The 9,995-nt window shown below is 51.5% G+C and overlaps 1 protein-coding gene across 4 annotated transcripts in view; it reads right to left on the reverse strand.

Annotated features, from left to right (window-relative positions):
* The window catches only part of NCOA1 (nuclear receptor coactivator 1), a 153,313-nt gene extending 143,362 nt beyond the window's left edge, over nt 1–9,951 (reverse strand). For 3 of the 4 annotated variants that reach the window (XM_021389582.1, XM_021389583.1, XM_021389585.1), the window contains exon 1: nt 9,677–9,951. The gene's annotated coding sequence lies outside the window, so the exon portion shown is untranslated. The remainder of the gene's footprint in view (nt 1–9,676) is intronic. The other variant, XM_021389584.1, reaches the window with a different exon arrangement.

The raw sequence follows: 9,995 nt of genomic DNA on the forward strand, positions 1-9,995 counted from the left end.
GAATGGCTGCGACTACTTTCCTTACACAGAAATTTTTGCGAAGATTGAGAAACGCCTTATGTCTACACAAACCATCTCCTGAAGGTGGAAACGACTTGCTGATTAAATCCAGGCTGCAGCGTATCACAATTCCCTGCTTTATTTCACCAAGCGAGGGCTGACGAGAAAAATAGCTCTGCGCTGAGCCACATGCATCATTCTGTGGGTTAGCACAGAACTCATTTAGCGCTCTAAATCTCATTATAACTCGCTGATCAGGATGTAAAATACGCGCTTATCTCCAAACCCACGGCGTTTGAACGGCTTGGAGCAAACTCAGCTCCTCTGCCTTCGAGTGGCAGTTCCTTCCCATGCCTCACACCCTGGGAGGCCCATCAGGAGGAACCTCTTCGCAAACAAATTAGGGTCATCTATCCGCATTGGATTAGAAGACTTAACCCAAAAGCTGAACGCAGATATAGCGGTCAAACACCAGAGCTCCAAATTCCAAGCTGGACAAGCCTGCGCCAAGCTGCAACACGGTGATCCCCTCCTACCCCACGGTTTACACTCTACAAAAGCCCTGGCAGCCCCTGGGCTTGGTTTCAGCAAGCAGAAGTCCTCAAAGGCACCAAAATTTGCAGCAAGACAACTCGAGGGGCAGATGCAGCGGTGCAATGGTGCCAGCTGTGCTGGCAGACACCCACCTGCAGCACCCTCCAGCTCTTCCAGTATCAGTTTCCCTGGGCAGCAAACCAATGGGCACTATGGGAGGAAAATATTTCCAGGCGAGTATTCTTCATTTTTCTGGTTGTTTTCTTTTTTTTTTTTTTTGGTGATGGTTTTAATTTTTGATGACTGTTCTGCGTGTTTACCCCTCGCTCTCTAAACCTCTGCAATGAAACTCCAATCTTGTTTAAGTAGATTTGTTTAAACTGTTTTTCCAAACCCCACAAAGTTTATTTCCAGCCTGCCAGTTGCACACGGACCGTAGAAATTACCCGGCGTAGGTATTTTCCAGCATCCAAAGGAAATCCAAGAGTCAAAGCGCGCTTCTTGTTTTTAAAATACCTCCTTAAAAAGCCTTCGGGAGTTATTTAATGCTGTTTTCAAGAAGCCCGTGGTATCTCTGTAATCACACATTCTGTGGCAAGAGTCTGAAGGCAGGAATCCGGCTCTGCTCGCACGTAGCACCACGCACACCTACCAGTGAGTCAACAAGCACAGGGACCAGCGGGGCTGCTCGAAGTTTGGAAATGAAAGAGGATGGGTTTTGGAGTCCAACAGCAGCAGTTTGCTTCTGCTTTCTTTCAGTGGTGCACACACACACACACACACACACACACACTCGGCCTCCCCTGCCAGATTCAGCCATCTTCCTCACCACCTGCTTCCTTCGTGAGGGGGTGATCAGCTCTGGGGCCCCAACACAAGAACGATGTGGATCTGCCGGAGCAGGATGCTCAGAGGTTGGAGCCCTCTCCTATGGGGATAGGCTGAGAGCTGTGGTGTTCAGCCTGGGGAAGGTTGTGGGGAGAGCTCACTGCAGCCTAACGGGGCTGACCGGGACGCTTTGCCAGGGGGTGTGGTGATAGGGTGATGGCTTTGAACTAAAAGAGGGTGGGTTTAGGTTAGACAATAGGAAGAAATTCTTCACAATGAGGGCAGTGAGGCACTGGCAGTGCTGCCCGGAGAAGTGTGGGTGCCCCATCCGTGGCAGTGCCCAAGGCCAGGCTGGATGGGGCTTTGGGCACAGGATTGGGTGGACTTTAAGGTCCCTTCCAAATCAAAGCACCCTAGGATTTTGAGATTCCACACCTCAGAACAAAAACCCTGGTGCTGTCCCAACCCCACCTCAGGAACACACATCCCATCTCCACCAACACCGATGTTGCAGCTCTGTAATGGGAGCCCACCTACACCAAGGGTCGTACAGTATCTTCATGCTCCTACTTTCCTTCAGGATTTAACACCTTCACATCACTTAATGCTCCATTTTCATAGAGTCACAGCATGATTACAGTTGGACTTCTTAGATCACCAAGTCCAGCCATCCGCCTATCACCAATATTGCCACTGACCACATCCCTCAGTGCCACATCCCCACGGTTCTGGAACACCTCCAGGGATGATGACCCCACCACGTCCCCGGGCAGCCTGTGCCACTGCAGCACCGCTCTTTCTGAGAAGCTTTTCCTAGCATCCAACCCAAACCTCCCCTGCTGCAACTTAAGGCCATCACCTCTCATCCTATCGCTGCGACCCCAGAGAAGAGGCCACGCACCACCAGCATGCCTGTGCCACAGTTTGGGAATCCCTGCTGTAAGGAGCAAGGGCTGCCAGGCCTGTCAGCAGGAGCGCTGGAGCCAGGCCTGAGGGCTGCTGGCACGCTCCGGGAAAGTTGCACCCAATTTCATAAATTCACATCTACAAGCAGAGTAGCCGAGCCTTCTGAGTACTTGAGAACAACCTGTCAAGTGTCATTTTCCTCTCACAAACACCCTGCTCCTTGGGCTAATCATTCAGTCTCTGCTGTTCTGTTTTATTCACCTGGGAGACGGGAGTAAAAAAGGGGATAACGTATTTTTGTCTTGCAGGGGCATTACAAATGTAGCCAATGCACACACGATGCGACGCTCGTATCAGAAATTAACAGCGTAATGCGGCTTATCATCTCAAAACATTAGAAGCAAATTAAGTAGGTTGCAAAACCAAGCACTAAAAATTATAGAGTAAGAGATTTACGCTCATCTGTGCAACCTTAATCCGTTCCACTTTGCCAGTCCAACCCATGCAGCAAAGAGCATCTATGGAAAAATATCGCGTGGCTACAAAATTGTAATTACAGTTACATCTGTTTTTCCTAACTTCAGAGTGTGCAGCATTACAGACTGGGTGGCTTTTTGATTTAATGACACTTGCCAGGTTTGGGGTCTAGTCCACAAGAACAAATCAGGTTCTTTGTTTTGTGGGTTGTTTTTTTTTGCTGTATGCCTTGTTTAAACGTACTTCATCCACAGAACTACCAGAGAACCGTATGAAATCATCATATCGTGTCACATACGGACAGATCTAATTAATTCAATTTAGGGAGTTTCTTCCTTCATTTTTACTGACTTCGAAAAATAAACTCATCAAATCACCTTTTTTCCATACAGCAAGCTTTGTATATACAACGTTGTTCCTGCTTCCAACAACAACAACAGTGTAAAATCAAGCCAAGCGCCGTCTTCAATGACACTTCTGAGTTCATTAAAGCCTTTTCTTTTATTTATTTTGGGCCTTCAAAGGGATTATCGTCACCGTGTCTTCAAAAAACAGAACTCGATGCCAACCCTGTCAAGTTTGGGTAAACTGCTTTAAAGGTTAAGGACGTAAGTACTCATCTGGCTGTCAGGGAGCTGGGATCCCACTGTGCTCACGGGATGCCCACGCAGAACACATTCCCATCACACTAAAATACAGATCTGAGAATGCAATCGCACACACCCAAGGAAGATTCACCTGTGAGTATTTTACAAAGAACACTTACAAATGACCTCTGTGGAAAAAGAACTCATGGACACAAGGATGGGAAAGGCACTGGTTGGGAAAGAAAGTGTGCAAACGGTATAAAGACAAAGCGTGCTCAAAAATGCTGGATTCTCATAACCTTAATTCAAAGGAGAGGAGCTGCTTGCTGCCCAGCCAGTTCCAGTCCTTGTTCCTAACCAGTGAGTCACAGAGCGCGGTGCTTCACCTGATCCTTCACTCCTTCCACACCGCCAGCGTTCTTCAAATGGCATGTGGAGGGATTTCACACACCAAATCCATTCCAGGAAAGTCTAACTCTTCATACCACAGAAAATGAGGCTTCACGCTGATTATGCTCTAATACACACTGGGACTTGGTGCTCAACTTTGCAGCCAGCTGAGCTCTGAAACGCCCCAGCTTGGCACGCAGCTCTTCACCATCCAGTTTGAACTTACAAGCCATACAAGGATGCAGCACAACCTCCTGGGTTCTACCATAACTCCTTCTACTCCAAATGTTTCCAGAGCACCCTAAAATCCTACTCACAAGACGCACATCCAGGCTTCAGCCCTCTGCCGAGCGCAACCAGAACTCGGAGGCAGCCCGGGGAACTCGTCCTGCAAAGCCAACAGCTCTGCTCACAAATCTCTGCTCACCCCCCAGAGACCAGCAGCCCCAAGGACTCCCAGCCCAGCCCACTCTGCCGAGTTGTTTATTTTCGGGCACCATTTTTCCAGCATGATTTAAAATAACCGCTCGTGAGCACGCGTCAAAAATCCTTTTCAAGTTAAGTCAGACCCTTTTTATTTTTTCCCCTTTTAAAAGAACTTCAAAGGTAAACGCTGCGCAGCACTTCCAGTAATACGCTCATCTCTCAACTTCTTCGAGACCTTTGAAGTCTGTTGATGAAACTGGATGTAAAGTCTGAGATGGAGAGCGGAGCGCGGGCTCTGGGGGTGGGGGAGAGGGCAGGCAGGCAGCGAGCACGGCGCTTACGAGAGCGGAGAAGAAAGAGAAGCGAGATTCCTCGTGCGCTCTACGCATGAATTTAATTGATTTAAAGGTCTGAAAAGTTCAGGGCTTTGCTCTTTTTTTTTTTTTTTTTTTTTTAATTTCAACCTGGCTATGTTAACAGGAAAGGGAAAAACAAGATAGGGACAGATCGCCAGGTTTCATTCTTCAGCCTCCAGTGCGCAGTTTTGCTGAAAAAATGACAGCGCCCGCTTCTTTTTGTATTGAAACAGCACACGGCACAGTGAGACCTCGAGGCGGAGCACTGCTCTGCTGAGGGTTGGCAGCTCCCTCCCCTCCCCGGGCCCTTATTTCACAAAGATGCCGTGCAAGAGACAGCACGAATATCAGGTGTGTGGCATTGCCCATCCTGAGACCGTTCCAAATCAAGGCAGGGCTGTGACTGCACACGTATCCCTCTGTTCACAACCAAGAGCTGAACTTCACGTGCATAAGGAAGCTGTTGATTTGTTTGGCTTTTCAACAGCCCCTCGCCCATACCTGCATCACAGGAATACAAGGAACGAGCCCGCTTCTCTCTCTACCTGCCACACTGCTTTATTTCTTGAAGCCTTTCCATTCTGCAAATCCATAAGGAGATCCTTGGAATTGCAGACATCAAGTTAAAAGGGGGGGGGGGGGGGGGGGGGGGAAGAACCCAAAGAAACCCAACTCTCATCTCACTCCATTGAATATTCCACGCCATATAATTCAAAATAAACACAAAATACACATAAATAGCTGAGCACAGACATTGCATTCTTTGACAGACATTGCAATCAGTGATTGGTGTTCCCAAGCCAGCTGCAGGATCAGCCCTGACCGGGACACTCCTGACACTTGTTTAAAACAGGACCTGGTGCTTAAGGATTTTTTATTTTTTTTCCCCTCTCTAGAAAAGTGCAAACACGTCCAAGAACCCTTCCACTCGTCAGCTGTAAGCGGACAATTTATGGATCTTTAGAGCAAAATATGGATAGCAGAGAGCTCACTAAGGCAAGCCAGCAAACTGCTTTCATTTCCTGGATCACCTTCCTGCAACTCCAGCTTGCTTCACTAAATCAAGGCAAATCAGTGCACGGACACACTGGTTTAAACCTGACGGCCAGGACAGCTTTCAGAGCCTAATAAACCAGGTTTAAACAGATTTAAGAATATCTGTGCAGATTTCCAGATGCTGGTGCACAAATCCTGTGTCGTTGAGGCAGCGTGACCGTGTTGGGGCGGCGATCTGACCCGACGTGAGGATGCTCACTGCCACGTCCCTTCCCCAAAGCACCTCCCCACGCTCACCCAAGGGCACCTGAAGGGAACGTCCCACTGCTCCCTGTGCTGAGATGTGCTGGTGTTGCTTCCCAGTCAATTGGGTGAGCACACGAGAACCCCACCTGCCTTGCAGGGGAAAGAGGAGGACAAATATTGCAGGATTATCAGCACAGAAGCGATTCAGCCTGCATTTTCCCTGCAGAGCACGTTGGCTCTCGCCCAAAGCCAAGCGAAGCCTAGTTTCTAACCTACATTCCCAGCCAGGTAAATTAGTTCAGGCTCCAAGAATCTCCAAACCAGTTCAGCAGATTCCCCTTTGCAAATGACAGGAGCGCAGGTAAACGGCGTGGTACTGACACATCCCCTGTGCTCAGACCAGGGCTCAGAAGCCCTTGAGGGCTTTGAGTTTTGTCCCACACCAAAGCTACAGCTTTTTAAATGGTCACCCTTACGTGGAGATGCTGCTGCAGCGGTACAAACCTGTTCTGAAAAGGTCTGATTCACACGCGAGGCTCTGTGCTTAAAGCTTGGAAGCGTTTACAAGCCAGCCTTCATTTTTACTATTGCAGCTACAGGCAAACAAACTATTCCAGACCCTGCTGCACCAGGGGAAGAGGTGAAGGCTCCCTGGCTGCTCTCACGCTCACCGCAAGCCCTGGAGCATGCTGCTGTACCTCCAAGCTTCAGCAGAGCCATTCATGTGGCTCCTCCCCAGCCCACTTCGGCCCCAAGGGATCCCTCGCCCAGCCCATTTCAGCCCCAGTGAACACCCCCTAGCCCTCTCTGGCCCAAAGGGATCCCCTCCTAGTCCCAACAGATCCCGCCTGATCCCCAGTGCACACTCCCCAGCCCATCTGCTGGGACTTCTGACTGCCCTGCTGCTGCCCCATCGCAACTCAGCTCCTCCACCTCTTGCCTCTGGTTTCAACTGGAAGTTTTTAGAAGCAGAACTCCCTTTCGCTCTATTTTTGCATTAATCCTACCCCATTGCAAACCAGGCCCAGGACTGCCAGGTGCTGCAGCAACACAAACAACATATAACAAGCACTAAAAGTTGCTTGTTTGCATCTGCCAGCAATTAAAGTTTGTACGTAGAAGCGGTGGCCACATGCTGCTGGGTATGTCACACACTACCTCAGCCTTTCAGGAATACCTGGTTAGAATATTTACCTGCTACTCCATGCCATTCCTGCTGAAAATCCTGTCTTTAAAGGAAGAATCCAACTTGAAAATCTATTTTGTTTTAATTCCTCCTCTTTGATCAAAGAGATAAGAGCCACGCTTCAAAGAAACACAGTCAACCAGGCAAAACAAGAATAACTTGTAATATAAATAGTTTCCTTAAACAAAATATACTGTTTTTCAGCTGGCAAACTATTTATGCAAGGGACAGGATATTTATAGCAGCAGCTCTCACACCTTCATTTCTGACAATCCCTGCAAAGGCTCATGCAAATCACCCCCCTCCGATCAGCAAGCAGCGAGGTGCTGATCCCCAGCAGATCGGTTCGTTGGAAATATGCCTCTACAATTAAGCCTAATCGTCCCGAAGGCATCAAATATTTGTAAGCAGCCCACCCAAGAGTCGTGCCGAGAGACCACAGAAAAGTCAACAGAGGGCACATGTTCCCCAGCGTGGACTTTTACAACGTGAGAATGACAGCGATACGACTCCAATAAACCCCGAGTGGAAGTGTATGACTAATTTTACGAATTAGTCACGCAATTGTGAGCATGTGTCTTAGCATTATCAGAGGGCAAGGCTCGGGGAAAACATGAGCACCAGAATTAAAGTGAGTAAGAAGCAAAGGCCTTCTGCCTCCCCAGCCCCCTGCTCCCCTCCTGGGAAGCCTGTTTGTTTTGGAAGCGGGCATTTGCGCTGCCATATTGTTTGGCAACATCTTCCAAACAGCAGATACCCATCTTGAGCAAATAAGTTGAGATTTCACATTTCATCATGCCCATCGGCTGTGAGCCAGGTAGGGTGCTGCCAGAGTTACTACTGTTTATTATCTACCATCGAGAGCAGTTTGTCCCCTGAAGTGGCAACTTGAACTTTAATCGGTTTCATAAAACAGAGCTGAAGGGCTTCGCCACTTCCTGGGCTGCCCAGCACACGTGTGGCTTTAACTCTCCCTTTTGTGGCTTCACAACGTTTCTCTGAGCAAGATGCCTGGGTATACAGCTACCCATGCGTCACTCCACAGTTCCATACTAAGACACATTTTTTACTTTCACTCATACAAAAGCAAGCTGACCTTCAGAGAGTGTATATAGCTACCGAGGCAGAAGAGCACAGCCCATGACCTGAGATGGGACGGCGTATCTCTAGGGAAATCAACAGAGCATCTTTCATCTTCACATAAGTTTATCAGCCCAGAGAAGAGTGGGTGCCCCATCCCTGGAGCTGCCCAAGGCCACGGGTGGGCCCTGAGCAGCCTGAGCTGGTGGGGGCACCCAGCCCATGGTGGGGGTTGGGGCTGGAGGGCTGTGAGGTCCCTTCCAACCAGAGCCATGCTATGGTTCTATCGCCCTGCAACTGGAACATGCCAGGTGTATTACTCTTTCATTCATATATAACATACATGCACACACACCTGCAAATTTCCTGCATGCACACGTATATCCTGCTAGCCCACTCTAACCAGGTCCATTTTTTAGCCTCAACCAGTAACACAAAGAGCTGAGCCCCGAGCGGGGCTGAAGAACGTGCAGGCACCACCCACACCAGCCCAAATTTCCAGTGACAATCTGCTTTGCTGTGTCACTCTTTTTTTTTTTGGCTGTGCCATATTTGGGAAGCGAAAATCCAATCCCTACCCCCGGCTGATCGAACTTCCAATGGAATAAAGCTGAACCCAATGGGAGTCACCACCTTCCTGCCTCCAAACCGCGCTTCTGCTGGGTGCACAACCGCAGGAGCATCGCACCGCCGTGACCCACTTCTCGGCGCTGAAAGGTCAAAGCGCACCTCGGAAACAGAGGGATTTCAGTGCATCTAACAGCCGACGTCGGAAGGAAGGAAGCAGCTTTTCCGCAACAGATTTTCTACCGCTAAATGTCACATGCCAGCGGGCAGTCACCCTCCTCCCCCCCCCCCCCAGCGCCTCTCGCACACACACAGCACCAGTGCTGTGGGGTCACTCGCTGCACAAGTGGGAGAGAGACGGAGCACAGCGAGGAGTGTGGAGGACCCAAAACTCGGGGCACACCACGTCTCCCCCCACAGACAAAGCCATTTCTGACCCACAGAACCCTAAAAGCCATCGGAAACCCCACGGCCACCTCTTCCAAACCCTCCAATTGTCAGAGCCCAACTTGCAACTGGAAGAGGATCACCGGGGGGGGGGGATGCAGCGTGCAAACAAAGAGCTGTCACCGTGTCACCACCGCCCCGTCACGATGTCACCAGCGCCGTGTCACCGTGCCACCAGCGCCGTGTCACCGTGCCACCAGCCCCGGGGGCCGCAGGCCCACACTCCGCCTTCAGCCATCTTCCCCAGGCCTCCGAGGGGCTGCGCAGAAGGGGCGGATGGGGAGAGGAGGGGGGGGGTGGGGGGGAAGCGCTGCTTTTCCCCACTTTACTTCATCCACTTTCAACATTTAAATATTATTAAAAAAAAAAAAAAGAAGAAGAAGAAGAAGAAGAAAGAAGGGGGAGAAGGGAGGGGGGTGCTTAGGCCCCGCAGCGCTCGGCCTGCGGATTCCTCCCCCCGAGGAGGGGTCGCGGTGAGCGCACGGAGGGGGCACCGCGCTCCGCCCGCCGCCATGGCAGCCCCGGGCCGCCCCGCGCCCGCCCCCGCCGTGACAGCTGCGCCTCCCCGCAGGCCGGGGGCTGCCCCCGGGGCCCGACACACCCCCACCTCCCGCCTTCCCTCTTCCCCGTTCCCCCGTGCGCTCACCCACCTGCCGCCGCCCGGCTGACAGCCGCTCCGCTCCGCTCCCCTCCGGCTCCGCGGGCTCAGGGCCGCCGCGCTCAAACGGGCGACAGCGACTCCCCCGGCCGGAGGCGGGCGGCGGGGCGGCCCGGGGGGAGACCGCCGCGAGCGATGAGCGATGAGAGGACGAGGAGGAGGCGGCGGGCACTGCTTGGGGCCCCGGTTCCCGCTGCGGGGCTCCCGGGCACCCGGGGCCCCCTGCCTGGGCGGCGCGACGCGGCTGCGGGGCTCCGGCTCGGCTCACCGCGATCCCTCCCGGCGGGACGGGGCGGAGCCGAGGGACGGAG

Source organism: Numida meleagris, chromosome 3, assembly GCF_002078875.1.
Source record: "Numida meleagris isolate 19003 breed g44 Domestic line chromosome 3, NumMel1.0, whole genome shotgun sequence".
Classification (NCBI taxonomy): domain Eukaryota; kingdom Metazoa; phylum Chordata; class Aves; order Galliformes; family Numididae; genus Numida; species Numida meleagris.